Consider the following 21,230-nt stretch of genomic DNA (forward strand, 5'->3'; position numbering starts at 1 on the left):
ACAATCCAGAGGAGAACAATAGGTTTACTGTGCTAGGGGACTTTAACAGACGTTATAAAAGATTTAACCTCGAAGGGCGACAAATGAATGTGCGCCTTCTCCCAGTCCCTGAAAATTCTAATCCGGTTAACTGGATTCATGAAGGTTTGAATCAAATCATAGACACTCTGACAGACAACGTTGATGATAATGACTATGTCGGTCTGACGATAAGGAATATCAACTCCCCCAGGGATCCATTTTGGATTAGCTTTCGTCTTGGAAGTGAGCTTCACGCCGATGTGGTTTGGGAAAGTCTGGAGAAGTTGATGCAGAGCAACGCTAGCTTCTTAGTTTGTGATGAACTGGTATTTAATTTACACCGAGTCCGCTTACCGCAAGGGGCAGGCCCTTCTGGACGATTTAAGGGAGGTTTAGAAAATATGCAGGAAATATGTAGGAAACGATCTGGAATAATATCTATTATTAATAGAGATTCTATGTGTCTGCCTCGTGCACTAGTGGTAGCAAGAGCATATACAGTGTTGACAGGGCATAATGAAAGGAGTAAGTATCGGATGGGGCGTCCGATTGTGAAATCCGAGGCTTCGGAATTGTGCGAGAAAGCTGGGGTTCAAGTCAGTACAAAAGGATGCGGTATTAACGAACTCAGAAAGTTTCAAGATGCTATGCCAGAATATAGAATTATCGTATATGGTGATCTAAGTGGAAGTAACATCGTATTCGAAGGAAGCAAAGACAGATCTAGAAAACCTCTTTTCTTATTATATTATGATAATCATTTTAATGTCATCACTTCACTGACATCAGCCTTTGCTTGCAATTATTATTGTGAGTTTTGCAGAAAAAGATATTGGTCTCTTACAAAGCACACTGATTGTCCAAACCGCTGTAACAGATGCTTCCAATTTCATGAAATTTCCACAGACTTTAAAGAGTGTAATGATTGTAATAGACAGTTTTATGGCAGCACATGTTTCGATGAACATAAGAAGAAACCGAAGGGCGGGAAAAGCTTGTGTGAAAAACTTCATCAGTGCGGTCAGTGCTTTAAAGTTATAGCTATGAAAGAGAGAAGTTCAAAACATGTTTGTGGTGAAATTTACTGCAAATTATGTAGGAAATATTTTCCTGACGCTCATTTATGTTATATGCAGAAATCTCGACCACCACAACATAAAAACCATTCATGATGATCTTTTATGATTTGGAGTGTACACAGAATACACCATTTGATAACTTACCAGACCGAACCGAGCATCAGCCAAATCACTGTGTTATTCAGCAGGTTTGTAGTGAATGTGTAAGCAATCAAGATATTTCAGTTCCATGTGCCAGTTGCGGAAAAAGACAACATACATTTAAGAATTCACCGGTTGAGGAGTTCTTATCATACATCAAGAATATACCTCATAAATTCGATGTTTATTGTATAGGTCATAATATGAGGGGTTATGACGGTCATTTCCTCCTGAGAGCTATGATTGGACAATTTAAAGTGTATCCAGATGTTATAATGAATGGCTCCAAAATTATGCTGATGCAAACAGGACATATCAAATTTCTAGATTCTTTGAACTTTTTGCCCATGCCCTTGTCAAGCCTTCCAAAGGCGTTCGATTTACCTCCTGAAAGGAAAAAAGGTTTTTACCCACATCTTTTTAATACAGCCAGCAACAAATCATATAGAGGGGAGTTACCTGACAAGAAGTACTATTCTCCAGATCAGATGACAACAGAAGATAGAGAAAATTTCTTGAAATGGTATGAAGAACAAAAGAAAAACGGATATATTTTTGACACACAAAAAGATCTAATTGATTATTGCACTAGTGACGTGGAGATCCTACGATTAGCATGTTTGGAATTTAGGAGAAGTTTTCTGGAGGAAAATGGAATTGATGTGTGGAGGGAGGGTGTTACTATATCTGGAGTGTGCAACCTGTTATTTAGAAGAAAGTTCTTGAAAGAAAACAGTATAGGAATAATTCCAGCCTCAGGATACCGCTGGGCTGATACACAATCTATTGGAGCTATCGAGTGGATTGTGTATGAAGAGATGAAGAGAGGGGTTGTTATAGACCATGCAGGAAGAGGATTAGAAAGAAAAATAGCCGGTCTTAAAGTCGACGGATTTTACAGAGATGATAAAGGTAATGGACGAATTCTCCAATATCATGGCTGTTACTACTATTCTTGTGAGAAATGTCTGGTAAAGAAGAGTGGTCAAGCTAGTGCTGAATCTGGTGATACTGTAGAAGCTAGGCGAGAAAGAACAGCTAGAGTTACAGAACGGCTACAAAGAACTGGCAATCAGGTCGAAGTAATGTGGGAGTGTGATTGGAAGAGGATCAAAAAAGACAATCCTGATATTGAAGAATATGTAAACAATCATCCTTTGACTATAAAAGACCCTCTAGATCCACGAGTAAGTTTAACTGGTGGGCGCACTAATGCTACAAAGTTGTATCATAAGGCTAGTGAAAATGAGAAAATCAACTATATAGATATTTGCTCGTTATACCCTTTTGTTTGTAAATATGGAAAATTTCCTATAGGACACCCGAAAATCTATGTTGGTGATGCGTGTCCTCCTATTGAGGAGGTGGAGGGTATTGTGATGTGTTCTGTATTACCGCCATCTGACTTGTATCACCCAGTTCTACCTATAAAGATGGAAGGTAAATTATTTTTTACACTCTGTCGATCCTGTGCCGTTGAAAAGAATCAAGGAGATTGTATGCATACACCTGAAGAGAGAACCTTTACAGGCACATGGGTTTCCGATGAGTTGCGGAAGGCGGTAGAGAAAGGATACCAGATTGTTAAAATGATCGAAGTGTGGCAGTACGAGGTGACTGTATACAACCCGGTGACAAAACAAGGAGGTCTCTTTGTAGAATACATAGATAAATTCCTTAAAATAAAACAAGAAGCAAGTGGTTGGCCGTCCAGATGCATAACTAAGGAACAAAAGGAACAGTTTATCTCAGAGTACTATGAGAGGGAAGGGATACTCTTAGATTATGACAAAATTGAAAGAAACCCTGGGAAACGTAGTCTGGCGAAGCTTATGTTGAATAGTTTTTGGGGAAAATTTGGACAGAGACCCAATCTCCCCAAAACAAATATAATCTCTCAACCATCGGATTTATATGACAAATTAACAAACCCATCTATATGTGTGAATTCACTTCTGCCGGTGGACGAGACTGCACTAGTTGTGAATTGGGAGCACATAAACGAAGGCATTGCAGAGTTACCAACTACAAATGTCGTTATTGCTGCTTACACCACTGCTACAGCAAGATTGCATCTATACAGTTATCTGGAACAATTAGATGACCGGGTGTTATATTATGACACAGATAGTGTTATTTACACCACAAGTACTGGTCAAATAAGTCTCGAAACTGGAGATTGTTTGGGGCAAATGACTGACGAATTAGAAGTATACGGAAGAGGTACTTACATCACTGAATTTGTATCTACTGGACCGAAGTCCTATGCATATGCTGTAAAAAATCCGGTAACAAATTGTGAAAATACTGTATGCAAAGTTAAAGGGATAACGTTAAATTATGGCAACAGGAAAATTGTAAATATGATATCACTAAAGGATTTAGTAGTTCACGAAACTCCAGCTATTTCTGTTCAAAATACGAGAAAGATTTGCAGAACAAAAAATTTTAGAGTGTTTAATAGACATGAAAGGAAAATAGTAAGAGTAGTCTACACCAAAAGAAGGATTGTCGGAGATTTTGAAACAGTTCCCTTTGGGTATATTCAGCCTGCAAAGAAACAACGCATTGGCTGAAATGCAGAAACACTACATTTTTCAAAGAAATTTCCAGGAAACTCTAAAGAGGATTACATGATTTAGAGGCGTGCCTAATTATATTCTGCTGTAAATTACCAAGTTTTTCCCGAACAAATTTATTCTGAAGGATGGCACAAACCTGGGAACACCCATTTTCCATGATTCTCGCTGGACCCTCTGGGTGTGGAAAATCCAATTTTGTTTCAAGAATCCTCTCGCATATCGATGCTCTAATAAATACAGAATACAAGAATATTTGCTGGTGTTATGGGGAATGGCAACCTCTATACGAGAAAATTTCTCCCGTTGTTAAATTTCATAGAGGGTTACCTAACATGGATACATACCAAGCAGACGAAGGACCGCACCTGATTATTATTGATGATTTAATGAGAGAGGCTGATAACAGAATTGTTGACTTGTTTACAAAAGGCTGTCATCACAAGAACATTAGCACCATATTTCTTACACAAAATATATTTCACCAGGGTAGAGGTTGTCGCGATATATCCCTGAACTGCCACTCTCTTGTTTGCTTTAAAAATCCGAGAGATAAAGCACAAATTCGACACCTTTCCTATCAAATTAACCCCGAGAATAAACATTTTATTCTTGAAGCATTTAAAGATGCTACCTCTCTTCCCTACGGGTACCTCTTCTTCGATCTTAAGCAGTCTACATCAGATAATCTAAGATATCGTACTTGTGTGTTCCCTGATGATCTACACAACTATGTTTATATTCCTAAATAAAAACATATAATCTCCAAAAATAATGTCATTCTAGTACCATGTCTCCAATGATTAAGAACGCCGGACTACTTCGCATTCTTTCGAAATGCAAACCCATAATAAGAAATAGAATACTCAAGAGTGCAGATTCTTCACTGATACGTGATGTTTGCGAGTGTGCACACAACATCTTAAAAGGCAATGTACCATTGAAAAAAGCTCAGAAAAAGAAACTTGCCCGTTATAAACAGGTGCTAAGGAACCTTGTAACACGAAGAATACCCTGGAAGAAAAAGAAGAAAATTATTATCCAATCTGGAGGATTTTTGCCTTACCTTATCGCCCCGTTACTAGGGGGAATTTTTTCAAGCCTATTCAAATGATGGAACACACAAGAAAAATGGTATTGGTGCCCCAAGATGCTTTTCAAAAGATTCACCATCAGCAGAATTATACAACACCTATATCCAATCTTGACCAGGAAATGAGAAAAATACTACAAAAGAAAAATATATCTGACACGGAAAAATGGGATATGTATCAGCAAGTTCTCAGTAGGTAACTCCATTTCACTCGAGCTTTAAGTAATCCAATTGAACTTCCGATAATTAAGAAAGAATTCCGAGTAGAAAATACAGGTGAGAGTGTACTATCTCAACAACAAGACACAATATCGGATCCTATTTTCAACGACATCATAGCGAGCATGCCGAAAAGGTTTCATGGAAAAGTAGAACTATTATATCGTAAACTAAAAACAAATACTGATATTAACTGGGATTCTAACGGCGAGACAACTATACAAAATCGAATTATTCCTGGAAGTAATATAATTGATCTCGTTAATGATGTAGTGAGAAATCGTCAGAGTAGTAGCCCAAAAGGATATGAATATTTCTCTGAATTCTTGGCGGGACTAAATATCCCTCATGAAGTTATCGGTAACCCTCGACGTTGGAAATTAATAGAGAACCACAAATCAGGAAAGCATAATAGAGCAACTGAGACAAACAAAGAAGAAGAAGCCAGTGGTTCTCGGAATTGGTTAAAGTATTAAATACTTGAAAAGCTACAACTGTCATTATTAACGCACCATGATCTCTACCCTAAAGAACATTTACTATGATATCTCTAATCCTGCTGCATTTTCTACCGTAGATCGCTTGTTGGAAGGTACCTCTAAGAAATACCCCAAAAAACAAGTCGAAAAATGGTTGCAAGAACAAGAAACCTACACATTACACAAACCACGACGGAAAAAATTCTCAAGAAACAGATACATTGTAAATAATATCGATGATTTGTGGCAAGCAGATCTTGTAGATTTGAGAAGTATTAGTACATTAAACAATAATTTCAAATTTATTTTAACTGTAATAGACATTTTCTCGAAATATGCATGGGCAGTTCCACTTTTGAGCAAAAGTAGTATTAATATGGTTAAAGCATTCGAGGATATTTTGCTACAGGCTGAAAAAAGGAAACCCATCACTATACAAACAGACAAAGGAGCAGAATTTCTGAATAGAGCCGTTCAAAAATTGTTCAAAGTTAAAGGTATTCATCATTTTACCACCAAAAATCCTGATGTAAAGGGTAGTATTGTAGAAAGATTCAACAGGACTCTAAAAGAAAAAATGTGGAAGTATTTTACTTCAAAACACAAATACCGCTACATCGACGACTTACCAAAAATGTTGACGTCCTGTAACACAACCAGACATCGGAGTATTAAAATGGCTCCTATAGAAGTAAAGGCGGGGAATGTTCTGGAGGTGTGGCGAAATCTCCGTAGTAGTAATAGATTACTAACAAAAGCAACAAATACCACAAAAAATCCCCTTCAAAACGGGGATTATGTCAGAATCAGCAGAGAAACCAAACCATTCGAGAAAGGATACATTGGAAAATGGTCGGAAGAGATTTTCAAAGTGAGTAATATTATCCCACGTACACCGATAGTATACAGAGTTGAAGATTTAAAAGGTGAAATTATTGATGGAACATTCTACAGACAAGAGCTTCAAAAAGTACAACTTCCATCAGAATTCAAGATTGATCAAATACTGAAGACAAGTGGTAAAGGCAGCAGAAGGAAGTTGTTCGTTAAATGGAGAGGTTATCCGTCTTCTTTTAATTCCTGGATCCCATACTCTAATTTGAAGAAACTAACATGAAATCTTTCTATGTAACACTACCTAGCAATAGTTCGATGAACATTTTCCCTAATAATACATTATCAAATTTTACAACAAAACTACCCAAACAGATGGAACTTCAAGGTGACTGGGAAGTTGCTGCAGTTGAAATACACTACCCAAATTTCATGTATAATATAACAGAGAGACAAAATGTGATCTATTATAATCTCGACCCGAATACACATTATTGGAAAAAGGTAAAAATACAAGCAGGGTATTACCAACGCATGAATCATGTAGTAACTGCAATTCGTAATACCGGTGTACCATTCAATATCTCACTTTTAGACGATCACCATGTTCTGATAAGAATAGATGGACAAGAGCTAAAAGAAAATAACGAACCATTGATATTCACGGAGATAAGATTCTCCCCTAAATTGGCAACACAATTAGGTTTTGATCCTTTTAAAACAATCAAACTCGATGGTAATCAACGTGTACATTCATCTTCTCCAATTAATTTAGCTCTCGGTGTACCTCAGCAGATGTTTATATATTGCGACATATTAGAACATCAAATTGTGGGGGACTCATATGCACCCCTCTTAAAGATAGTCGGAACACATGTTCGGAATTTTGTTTTCGGAAGTGATGCTCACACAGAATTTCATTCCCCACACTACATCCCACTGATGAAGAAACAATTCGACACTGTAGAAATAGATATTAGAGATAACACTGGAGAAAAAATACCATTTATATTTGGAGAGGTGTCGTTAAAGCTTCACTTCCGACGCTCTGTACAACAATGACATCTTATGATCACCATTATCATATTCTCAGCGGTAGAGGTGTTTCGAACATATACCAAGGTATGCCGTACCAGAGGGGTCATGGTATTGGAAGTTTCCTCGGTGGCCTCTTCAGATCTGTATTCCCCTTAATAACCAGAGGTGCTAAAGCAGTTGGGAAAGAAATGTTGACTACTGGGGTCAACGTTTTGAGTGATATTTCACAGAACCAACCAATTAAACAATCTCTACAAGCCAGAGTTTCAGAAGCAGGTCAGAGGTTAAAACGAAAGGCTGAAAACAAGATAAATAGTATGGTTGGCTCTGGTAGAAAAAGAACAAAAATATCAAAACCTAAACCTCAAACAAACAAACGTAAAACTACAAAGAAGAAGAAGAAGAAGGAGGAGGAGGAGAAGAAGAAGAAGAAGAAAAAGAAAACAAAACGGGTAGTGCATAACAATTATGTTGATCAAGATATATTCGGATGAATGAGTTGTACAAAACCAGTCTTCATAATGTTACTCATTAAACATATTACTGTTCAGTAACAACTTGATTGTTGAAGGGTGAGGTTCTTCTCAACATGTCTTTTATCAGTAACCTTTCTTGTCAATGTGCGAATTCAGAACTGGAAATTTTCTCTGTCCCTCCCACGCAAACAAGCATTCAGTCAGGACAATGGATATCATACAAACCACTAGCTTCATTAACAGATGATGCTCCTGTAGAATTTACAGTTCCCGGACATGGAGAAGATTATCTTGATCTCGCACATACAGCTCTTCATCTGAAGGTAAAAATTATTGCAGCTGAACATACGCCTGTACTTGTCTCAGACAAAGTTGCACCCATTAATAATTTTATGCATTCTATGTTCAATCAAGTTGATGTATTTCTTAATCAAAAACTTGTGACATCACCTTCTCATACATACCCATACAGAGCGTACATTGAAAAACTCTTAAATTATGGACCTGCTGCGAAAATGTCTCATCTAACATCATGTTTATGGTACAGAGATACCCCAGGTTATATGGATTCCATAAACGGTGATGAAAATAAAGGGCTCCAAAAAAGAAAAATTTATATTTCGAGCAACAAATCTATTGATATGATCGGCCATCTGCACTGTGATATATTTAATCTTGAACAATTAATTCTCAACAATATTGAAATGCGTGTGAAACTAATTCGTAGCAAAGACTCTTTCTGCCTCATGGCTGACAATAATACATTCAAGGTTCACATCGAAGATGCTACATTATTCGTCAGAAAAGTCTCCATAAATCCGAGCATAAAAATTGCTCATTCTCGTGTGCTCCAGAGAACAACAGCAAAGTATCCAATTAATCGTGTGCATATAAAGACAATTACCTTTCCCAGAGGAATTTTAAATAAAACCGTTGACAACTTATTCCTAGGTCAAATCCCAAAACGTATCATTGTAGGATTTGTCTCAAACACAGCATACAACGGAGATTACAGCAAAAATCCTTTCAATTTTCAACACTTCAACATAAATTTTCTTTGCTTGTATGTAGATGGAAAACAGATTCCATCAAATCCTCTGCAGCCTGATTTTCGAAACAATCTATTTGTACGCTCCTATCAGACATTGTTTGATGGTACTGGGATCCAATATCTGGATGACGGGAATGAAATATCTAGAGAAGACTACGGCCAGGGATATACACTATTCGCATTTGATTTAACTCCCGACTTATCGGCTCACACGTCAACCCACTGGAATCTTTTACGTCATGGAACAATTCGAATGGAGGTACACTTCAACGCAGCTTTATCAGAGACAATCAACACCATCGTTTACGGGGAGTTCCAGAACCTTCTCGAGGTAGATAAGGATCCCAACATCATTGTGGACTATTCAAACTGAATGCATAAAAGGTACGTATCTTTCAGTTCTATTTTATTACCTCAGAGCATGGAGTTCGCAGTAGTTGATGTTCAAGGTTTTAATGTAAACAAAATATTCATACCAAAAGAGGTAGCAATATACAGTGGTAATGGTAGTCAATCTTATCACTGGTTATTTGAATCACCATTTTCAATAGATCGTCTTTCCTATAAAGATATAAAATCTATGGTTTGGTTGCAGAAAAACTATCACGGTCTATCTTGGTTTGATGGTGTGGTTCCGTTTCATTATTTACAGAGTATATTACAGTACGCACTTGCTCCTTACAGTTCTGTATTTTGCAAAGGTTTGGAGAAAACCAACTTCTTAAGTTTTTTACTTCGTAGGTCAGTTCAGGACCTTACACTATCTGATTGCCCCTCATTAAAACTTTTACCTAAGGGAGATGCACCTCGTTGTTTCCATCCGGCGCATTTAAAATCTACCTTATTTTGCTCTCTATCAAACGCATATCAACTTGCACGGTGGAAATATGAATACCCTTCAATTGCTGGCACCACTTCAACATCTACATAATCATAATCATAAACATGTTGGTGTGTACCCGTCTGATAGACTCCCATCCACAGTTGCAGTACCAGCAGCAATAATAATGAATACAGACCCGAGTTATAAACCAGGAACTCACTGGGTAGCTATCTACATAGATGTGTCAAGAACAGGGGAGTATTTCGATAGTTTTGGGTTACCACCACAAACATCTTCTGTGAGAAACTTTCTTCAAAATAACACCATTACATTTTCATACAACCCCATTCAACTTCAGGGTTTAAACAGTGATGTCTGTGGACATTATTGTTTATTGTATATTGCACATAGAACTAGAGGTAATCTTTTGAACACATTTCTATCTCAATTTCAAATCAACCACACATGGAATGATAAATATGTGAAAAATAGAATTTCAACACCAATGAAAAATGGATTTTGCAGTTTTATATCTCCACCACTGCAGATATGTTATGCAAGGTAAGTACTACTACTACTATTTTATGAATATGTAATTGTTTTAATAATTATTATTATTCAACGATTTATGTTTTTAAACACCCTTCTGTTTCTTCTTTCATTTCAGGCGAGTATGATGGAACGAGTACGCATCCGGGTGATGTTACCAACTCAATATCCAGGACATATTAAGAAGAAGAAGATTTTAGAAATTGCATCAAAATATGTAACATTGTGAACATTTCTGTGTCTTCTATGACCAACTAATCTGGAAAGTTTGACTGTGTATATGTGATAAAGTGCAAGTGAACATTTAGTTACATCAAAATATCTCTGTAATATATTTATCTGAAAATACATTTATTATTTTAAAATAAAGATTTTATTCTCTTTTATTTCAATACAAAAACATCGAAGATATATATATATATATATATATATATATGTAATTTTTTGAAAATCGTGAAGGAAAATCTGTACCGGTAAAATACATGATCTTATATTAAATAAAAAATTCAATTTTCTCGTATAAAAGTCACGCAAGTAATATATCTCTATGTACTCCGGCACATATTTTTATTCACAAATAAAATATTTTTATAAACCAATCAGGTTGCTAACGCAAATACGGAGTGGGGGCCCGCGCGTTGCAATTTCTAGCGAAGCTGTCGCACAATACATCATTCTCTCGAAAGTTATTCTGCGAAACCTGCTCTAGAAAATACCGTCTCCACTACGTATTTATGTTACCAATAAAGTAATAAAAGGTACTAAAATAGTAAAATTATAGTAAACAAAAAACATCAATAATTTCAAGATGACAATTTATTATATTTTTTTCCACCATTATTTATTGTAATACAGACAAGTACATTCTTTTTTTTTTCTTTTCAAGCATCACTTCAAGTCTCTCTACGGAAAAGTAAAAAGCGACAAATCTATCGTTTTAGCACTCTCCAACAACATAGGAGCCAGCGTAGTAACTGTCATGTCCTTATAAAATTGTTCCATCTCGAGAAGCAATCTATCCCCATCGATTCCAACCCAGTCCTCACCAACAGTCTCCAAACATCCTCCCCTATGCTCCTGAATAAAATCAGTCTCAATACAACGATGAATAGCGGAATCGTCTCTGCATGCATCACACCTCTCACTCACATTTTCCGCGCATTTTGACAAGTACCTCTCGTACCATTCCGACACAGACTTCACGTTTCTCTGCCTCTGAAGTACGGCATGATCCACACAGGAACGAAGATTAAGCAGCGCTTCCCAGCCACTCTTGGTCACACACACACACAAGTAATAATCATTCTTCAAAACTGGCTCAAGACTGATCACTTTCTTTCCATGATAAGACCAAAAACGAACGTTCGTGCTCACTCCAAGTTTCACAGTAGGTTGACGTTTCACACTATCATTCTCGAAGTATTCAGTGATAATCCCTTGTACACCCAGCAAAGTATACCATTCATCCACATTCATCACTGCACCCTGTTGTCCTGCTTTGAAAACACGTATAAACACATTAAAGGCATTGTGTGGATCCATGCCTACAACAATCTGCTTCGATGCACTGTCATTTAAATTGTAACTTACTTCTAGTACACCCTGTCGAATCGGCTCACGTGGAATCCGCTCCTGTTTATTTTCTTCATCCTTCTCAATTCTCGCCTCTCCTTTAACTTCCTGGTCAACTTGTTTCTGCTTCTCAAAAAGCTTCTTCTTCTTCTGCTGCCTCGGAGTATTATTATTATTCCCCATCATCATCTCTTCCAGACAACGTTTCACACCTGCTTTCTTTACACACTTTTCCAACGTGAAATTCATAATTCGACTTTCAAATAAGCGATTCACGTTAAACACCACCAAACTCGTCCGCAACTTGCAAAAAACTGGTACTCTTCATCAGTTAATAGCAACGACATCTATCGGAAATCTCCTCCTGACGTCACACACCACAATCAACATGCTGGAACTTGCCATTTGAGGTTAACGTACACCGTACAACGCTACCAGCTACCTTATTGCTCTGACGTCACTCAACATGCTTGAACTTGCCATTTGAGGTTAACATACACCGTACAACGCTACCAGCTATCGCTCTGACGTCACAGAGTGTATACCTCCCCCTCCTGACGTCACACACCACATTCAACATGATTGAACTTACCATTTCAGGTTAACATACACCGTACAACGCTACCAGCTATCGCTCTGACGTCACAGAGTGTACACCTCCCCCTCCTGACGTCACACACCACATTCGACATGATTGAACTTGCCACTTGAGGTTAACATACACCGTATAACGCTACGAGCTATCGCTCTGACGTCACAGAGTGTACACCTCCCCCCTCTGACGTCACAAAGTCCTACATCAGAAATATTACGCAATGGTGAGGTTTACTCACCTCGTACAAGGCTACGAAGCACGCTCGTGACGTCACAAAATTTCGACCAATCACAGCATGCTCCCCCTGTGACGTCACGGAATCTCGACCAATCAAATCTTGTTCCCAACTGGCTCCTATCTACTTCTGTCTCGTCTCGTCCCGTCTCGTTTTGTCTCGTCTCGTCTCGAAAAAGTGATCCGGGATATCATGCCAACAAAAGTCAAAGGAAGCAGAAACACGAAATATCTTTCCGGAAAGTGGGATAAAGCTCCAAATATTTTACCCATTGCGTGGTGAGAATAAATAAGGTTCGTTAATAATGAGGACATTAATATTAAAAATGCAGTTTGTTGGTTACTGATTGCTAGGTATCTTATAAAATCTACCTTGTGGTCTTTCTGGCTTCCATACCAGAGTGCTCTTTTCATTACTACTATACCTTTTGGAAGTTTTGAAATGTTTTCCACTAGACCTTCTTTCTTTCTGAATGTCGAACTTCCGTGCACTATGAAAATGTACATTTCTTCTTTAAATTCTAAGCTTGGCACTCGGGAGCAACAAAATTTTTAAATGTGTAGTACGAACACAAAAGACTATTTAAAATTCCAATACTTAGTATATTACATTTATTGTTCTTAACATTGTTAAACATCTTCTATGACATAAGTTTCAAAAAGTGTTTCTTTATGATATTGTGCTGTTTCTTATGCTCAGCTTATGACGCACATACTTCTTTGTTTTCCCTTTAGCTTCTAAGTCCGGTACCACCACCGCTTGATCTAATTTATCCTTCGGCAGACACGCATCTAGAAATATATGTCGGGGGAGGGTGTCCGAGCCAAGTGTTTCAGAAAAAATGATAATAATAACATTAACGACAACAATTAAGCAAATGTGTAAATTAATACATTAATATAATTCATAGGTCTATTCATTTGAATATGTAAATTAATCAATTCTATTATTATTATTACATGAAATGTTACAAAGATTGTAGAAGAATAGTAATATAACAGCACGAATATTAGCTAATATCTAGCTTACGTGTAGTTAAGATCGCCAAAATTTGCATAAAAACAGCTGTCCTGGCAAGAAGATTAATGTCAAAAAAGGTGATGAATTGAATATTTGCTGAATAATAAAAAAGGATGTTACATCCAGTTGACGAAAAATAAAGTTCTTGATTAATATTTTATGCTCATTATTATAAGTAGTAGAGTACATAAATCTTCATTGATACTGTCATTCAAAGCCGTATGGTCGCAATAAAATCCTTGTTCGGCAGGAAAAAGTAACCCTCGATTATGCTAAACAAATATATTTTTTTTGTTTAGCTAGAGCAAGGCCCCAGGAGGATGCAAGAAGCCGTTCCTGCAAAAGTGTATGTTGTACGAAGCGAAGAAACGTGACAAAACCACCACGTATGGAAGGCAAACCTGCATATATTTTATATCGCACATTTACAGAGCCGTGCCTCCTGAAGTTATAAAAATCCCAACTTCAATGATTCTTTTAGACATGCTATAGTTGAAAAAAAGATGTTTAGATGCACCAAAAGTGCATCATTATCAGATTATGCATATAACGTGTTATTGAAATCAAAAAATTGTGTAAATGGATAACTAACTCCCCGATGGCGTTGTAATAACGTCGAGGTCTTGTAATCAAGGGTCCCCGCGTTCGATACCCAATGGAGGCACAAAGTGGATCGGATCGCACTTTAAACTGTAGGTAGGTTCGCGATTTTATTTTATTTATTTATTTATTTATTTATTTATTCGTTTGCTTCCTACAGAGAGAATCTCCAATTACAGGAAAGCTTACATAATTCAAATAATAAACATATAAAAGTGAAGATTACATACAAACACACACACAAACGCATTTATACACACAAGATTATAAGTGAAGTACTACAGGAAAGAAACATATATACATCCAACCATATACATAAATATTCATTGTTCAGAACATAGCCTTTACAGAGTATTGAACGGAAAAAATAATAACAATAATAATAATAATAAAAATAAAAATAGCATAGCAGGTAAAATAATTTCAGAACAATGGAAAAATACACAGTAAAATCGATTCACAGATGTATATCTAGTCTTTTTCAAAAATTGGTTTTAGTGATTTTAGATACAAGGAAAGTGGCAGACTAAAATCCAGATTTTCATGCTTTGTAGAAATATTATTATATGCAGAACAAAGTCTGAATAAAGGTGATGATTTGTATTTTTCTGTTCTCGGAATATCACAGAGGAAAAGATGTCGCATCCGAAGATTAGATTTTCTAGTATTAAATTTAAACTGAAGAAGAAAATTACTATTATCCAGAATTCCATTTACTGTTTTGTAAAGAAATATTTGTTGTGCTAATTCTCTCCTATTACTGAGGCTTACATAACAAAACTCTTTCAATAAATACTTATAAGATAATTTCATCTCGTAAGCAGATACTTGATTCTTCTTGTAGTATAAGTACCGTAGAAATCTTTTTTGAATTTGCTCTATTCTATTTTTATAAGATATAAACCCAGGAGACCATACAACCGACGCATATTCGAGTTTACTTCTTATCATACTGTTATACAATAGCATAATAACATTTAATTTATTTAGGCTCTTTGAGCTTCTTATGAGAAATCCTAGTCGTCTATATGCATCCTTAACAATATTCGAAATGTGTTCCTCAAAGGATAAATTACAATCAACAACAACACCAAGATCTTTGACAGAGTACACTTTTTCCAGCTTTTCATTACTAATTCTGTATGAATACTCATATGGGTGTTTATTCATCGAAAATACCATAAAGCTACATTTTTTAATATTAAATCTTAGATCGTTATCCATACTCCAATCATAGAGTACATTTATATCATTCTGAAGATCTAACATATCTTGAGTACAATTAATTTCTTTATACAGTTTAACATCGTCTGCGTACATGAGAAGTTTGGAGTGCTGAAGTTTATGTGGCAAATCGTTTATAAATATAATAAAAAGAAGTGGACCAAGGTTCGAACCTTGAGGGACTCCAGAATTTACAACGTATCGATGTGAATCTGATTGTTTGTAAGTCACATATTGTTTCCTATTGTGAAGATACGAAATAATGAGAGATAACATGTCACTCGTAAAACCAAAGTTTGCAAGTTTACATAGTAATACATCGTGATTTAATTTATCAAAAGCTTTGGAGAAATCCATGTAAATAGTGTGAACACTTGACCGATTATGAATTGCATTATAAACATCTTGAATGAAATTTACTAAATTTGTTACAGTGGATCTATGAGGAAAGAATCCATGTTGGTTATTATTTATGTAACTTTTTACATGATTAAAAATTCTAGTATATAGAATTTGTTCTAGTACTTTGACTGGAGCACTGAGGATTGCAACTGGTCTATAATTTTCCATGTTACTACTATCTCCAGATTTCAGAATTGGGCACACTCGTGTTAATTTCCACATATTTGGAAAGGTATGTAATTCCAATATTAAATTAAATATTACCAGTAAAGGTTTTTTCAAGACCTCGGAACATCCCTTTAATACGTAAGGCGGTATGCCATCTGGACCAGCTGCTTTTTTAGGTTTCAATTTCTTGATAGCATTATTAAACTCGCATTCAGTAATTTTTTCAATACATAATGAATGTGGAACTCGTAACTCATCATTTCCTGATACTCTATATGAACTAGGGGAATCCGGATTTAGGGGAATAGGATTTAGCCTATTTGTGAATCAAGTGGACTTAAATAAACAATATCAACCTTAAGAATATTAGAATCCACTAATTCACCCGCACCTAAGTCAAATTTCACATATCACTTTTCATCCTCGTTCATAGACTTCCTGCAATACTCCTGTGCATGTATGTTGCATCCCACCAGGTGCGAGAAATGTGAAGTTATTCTTTCCCTGTACTGCGTTATTTCTTTTCATAACAGTAAGGCTAAATTCTCATTTTATCTGAACTTTTAAAAAATGTGCAAAATACGTCTCTATTATCTTTAAACAACCACCCTTTCAAATGCATGTGTAAAATAATCCCACTCTGTCTCAGAAAACCTCTTCCTACGATCAAATGAAGGAAACAACTCTCAAGTCTCAACAATTATATTTTTTTGCTTAAATTTCCTATAATATTACAAACAGTAGCACATATCACGTCCTTTGGTGCAACACTGTCAACAGCTAATGTTACTTTCCTCATCCTAATAAATTTACTTACAACCAGTGACGGTGCCAGGGAAATGTGACGGGGGGAAGAGGGCAGTTACATTAAAACGCCCGAAAACACTATATATATATATATATATATATATATATATATATATCTAACTAACTAACTAACTCTCTAGCCTTCTTAAACCCGAAGGTTCATGGCTGCAGCAACACAGGCCTTCCATCTGTCCCTATCTTGAGCAAGATCTATATACTCTTTTCCATCCCTACCGATTTCCCTTAGGTCCATCTCGACGTTGTCCCTCCATCTTCGTCTTGGCCTTCCTACTGGTCTCTTACCATCAGGTTTCCCAACAAGAATCCTGAAAACTCCTCTTTCCTCTCCCATTCGTGCTACATGGCCTGCCCACCTAAGTCTTCTTGATTTAATTATTCTAATAATGTCTGGACATGAATACAAATTATGTAGTTCTAAATTATGTAACCTTCTCCACTCACCTGTCTCCTCATCCCTTTTAGGTCCAAATATTTTCCTAAGGATCCTATTTTCAAATACTCGCAATTTATGTTCCTCTTTCAATGTAAGGGACCAAGTTTCACACCCATATAATACTACAGGCAAAATTACGGTTTTGTATATTTTAACTTTTAGATTCTTAGATATTAAACGAGAAGACAAAAGTTTATGAAGAGAGAAGTAACATGCATTTCCTGAATTAAGCCTACTTTTTATTTCCTCTTTAATATAATTTTCATTTGTTAATATTACTCCTAAGTATTTGAATTTGGAAACTGTTTCAAACGAGTTGTTATCAATAATTAGATTTTGATTATTACCTAACACTTGGTTTCGGCCTGTAAGCATATATTTAGTTTTCTCTTTGTTAACTTCCAAACCTATCTCTTTAGCAGTTTTGAAAAATATTTTAGCATTATTCTTAATTGCATTCACATCATCCCCCAGTAAGTCTACATCATCTGCATATGCTAACAACTGAGTCACACCATTTAATTTTAGTCCTTCTTTAGTTTCGTTTACCTTCCTAACAGCATATTCTAAGGCAAAATTAAAGAGCAATGGAGATAATGCATCTCCTTGTTTTAACCCATCATGAATTGTAAATTTGTCAGACATATTAATACCCACACGAATTTTACTTTCTGTTTCACTGGTGCATATTTTTATCATACTAACAAGCTTCTTAGGTATTCCAAACTCTACTAATATATTATATAATTTATCTCTTTTGACCGAATCATATGCTTTTTTGAAATCAATGAATAGCTGATGGACATTTTGATTATATTCCCACTTTTTTTCAAGTGTCTGTCTGATGTGAAAAATTTGATCTGTAGTTGATCTGTTACGTTTAAATCCACATTGATAATCACCTATAATTTCATTAGCATATGGGGTTAGTCTTGTTAAAAGAATGTTAGATAATATTTTATATGTTGTTGAGAGTAGAGAAATTCCACGGTAATTATTGCAGTTCATTTTATCACCTTTTTTAAACACAGGAACAATTATGGATTCTTTCCACTGTTGAGGGATTTCTTCTTTATTCCATATTAAACAAATTAATTTATGAATTTGACAAATTAATGAATTTCCACCATATTTAATTAACTCAGCTGGTATTAAATCAATGCCAGGTGCTTTGTTATTCTTTAGCCTTTTAATAGCATCTTTAACTTCAGTCAAGTTAGGTTCTGGGACTAAAGGTTCTGCTGTGTGTACTTCATTCACTTCTGATTTATCTCCTACATGGACATTTAAAAGGTCATTAAAGTAGTTCTTCCATCTATTTAGAATATCGCTTGGGTCAGCTAGAAAATCACCGTCTTTATCTTTTATCAAGTTTACTTTAGGTTGCCACCCCTTTCTAAACTCATTTACACCTTTATATAAATCTCTGATATTTTTATTTTTGCTGTTTGTTTCAATTTCGTTAATTTTGCTTTTCAAGTAATCTCTTTTTTTACTTCTAAACGTGCGGTTAACTTCTCGCTTTATTCTATTATAATTGTTTAGATTTGTATCATCAGAGTTACTTAACCACCTAAGTCTAGCTTGATTTCTTATTTCTATTAGATTATCACATTCATTATCAAACCATGGCTTACTTTTTCTCGGTTTATGGTATCCTATACTTTCTTTAGCTGCTGATTCTATTGCATTACGTATGTGCTCCCAATTCTTATTTACGTCTGTTTCATTTATATTTTCATCATCATTTAAATCCTGCAAAACATCAAATCTATTTGACAGTTTAATTTGGTAATCTTTCTTAATTCTTTCATCAGTAAACTTTCCTGTATCAAATTTTATAACTTTTAGATTTTGTTGCTTATGATTTATCACTGAGAGTCTTTCTCTTAATTTAGCAATTACTAAATAATGGTCACTGGCACAGTCAGCACCTCTATGTGTACGAACGTCAATTATACTAGTATGCCTTCTCTTATCAATGAGAATATGATCTATCTGATTATGAGTTTTACCATCTGGAGAAGACCAGGTATATTTATGGATATCTTTATGTTTAAAAGTGGTACTTTTCACAATTAAATTCTTTGAGGTTGCAAAAGTAATCAATCTTATACCATTATCATTACTTAATTCATGAAGACTTTCTTTACCAATCGTGGGTTTAAATGTCTCTTCTTTGCCAATCTGTGCATTACAGTCACCTAACAGAATTTTCATATCATACTGAGAAAATTTATCAAAGACCTGTTCTAACTCTGTATAAAAATCATCTTTAGTATTATCATCTTTATCTTCCGTTGGTGCATGTATGTTTATTAAAATAATTTTACACCACCTACCCTGTAAAACTGCATATGATATCCTATCATTAATAAATTCTACTGTTTTAAGAGCCGAGATAATTCTATTATTTATGAAAAAGCCTGTTCCAAAATTATGATTTTCAGTACCACCATAGAAAAAAGTATAATTTTTAGTTTTACAATTCCCTTCTCCTGGCCACCTAACTTCCTGGACAGCTACTACATCTAATTTATACTTGACTATCTCATTAACTGTACACTGAAATGCCCCAGGCCGGTAAAGGCTCAGAACATTCCAGGTGCCTAATTTAATATTTTTCTTATTCCTAACGTAGATCTTATCCTTAGTCCAGGGACCTCCCAAAGTAGTCCCCACCCGGAGATCCGAACGGGGGACTATTTTACCTCCGGAATATTTTACCTTGGGAACATCCATGGCCTTATATTTCTGTTTCTTGACATGTCTTTTTACAGTGCAGAGTTGTCAGCTCTACGCCTAACCCCCAATATGAATGGAGGAACTACTACACAAGACAAACACAAACATATTAGACAGCACAACTACTACACAAGACACACACAAACACTTCACAACTATAACACAATATAAACACAAACACACCACAACTACTATACAAGACAAACACAAACAAATTAGACAGCACAACTACTACGCAAAACAAACCTACTAGACAGCACAACTACAACACAAGACACATACATACACACCACCGATACTACACAAGACAAATACAGGGTGGGAAATAACACCTTGCAAGGGGTCCACAGTAAAAAGCAACAACAATCAAAAAATCACGGAAACACCAAATGCGTAGCTTTACGAACAAAAATGTAATATCGAGACAGCAAAAAATCAGGCGAAGCCAGGCCAGCTCGGTAGCTTAGCTGGTAGAGCAATGGCACGGTATGCCAGCCAGGGATCCAGGTTCGAGTCCTGGTCGAGCCTGCATCTTTTGCTGAAGTTTCTACATAGCCTATCTCCTCAGGGTTATTAAAGGTCGAGGACTTTTAAGTAAATTCAATCCATGAGAGAAAATCAGCAAGTGTAAATGGGTTCTGGACCATAAAGAACATTTCCATCTTTGAAATATTTCAATTTGGTTCAGGAACCTTTTTTTTTCTTTTTTTTTTCAGATCAATTTAAATCTGGTCCAAGTTCTGTATTGAAATTGTGCGAGAAAAAAAGATGTCGTTCCTGTTGCAGAACCCATTAGAATTTATGAGTACCTGGACCTTCAACACCCCTGCATCATCGTTTGTGTCAAATAGTAAGATAATATTTCACTATTTCACTTTGTAACTATTTTTTTCACGTTCACCACTTGCAGAAAATCCGCGACTGTGCCTTTATGCACAGGCACGAGAAGACAGACTCAAAAGTGTATCTGACAACTTCCTACCAGGTGAGGAAACTACAAGAGAAAATAGTATTATTATTATTATT

The 21,230-nt window shown here is 35.9% G+C and overlaps 1 protein-coding gene across 2 annotated transcripts in view; it reads left to right on the plus strand.

Annotated features, from left to right (window-relative positions):
* Positions 1-21,230, plus strand: part of LOC145986618 (extracellular serine/threonine protein kinase four-jointed-like) — a 273,062-nt gene that overhangs the window by 167,456 nt on the left and 84,376 nt on the right. Inside the window, exon 1 of one of the 2 annotated variants that reach the window (XM_083120842.1) lies at positions 20,983-21,054. The exons of the other annotated variant lie outside the window; for it this stretch is intronic. The gene's annotated coding sequence lies outside the window, so the exon portion shown is untranslated. Of the gene's footprint in view, positions 1-20,982; positions 21,055-21,230 lie in introns of those variants that run through there. 2 annotated transcript variants of the gene reach the window in all.

The sequence above is a fragment of the Lepisma saccharinum genome, chromosome 4 (genome assembly GCF_977018435.1).
Source record: "Lepisma saccharinum chromosome 4, izLepSacc3.1, whole genome shotgun sequence".
In the NCBI taxonomy this organism is placed as follows: domain Eukaryota; kingdom Metazoa; phylum Arthropoda; class Insecta; order Zygentoma; family Lepismatidae; genus Lepisma; species Lepisma saccharinum.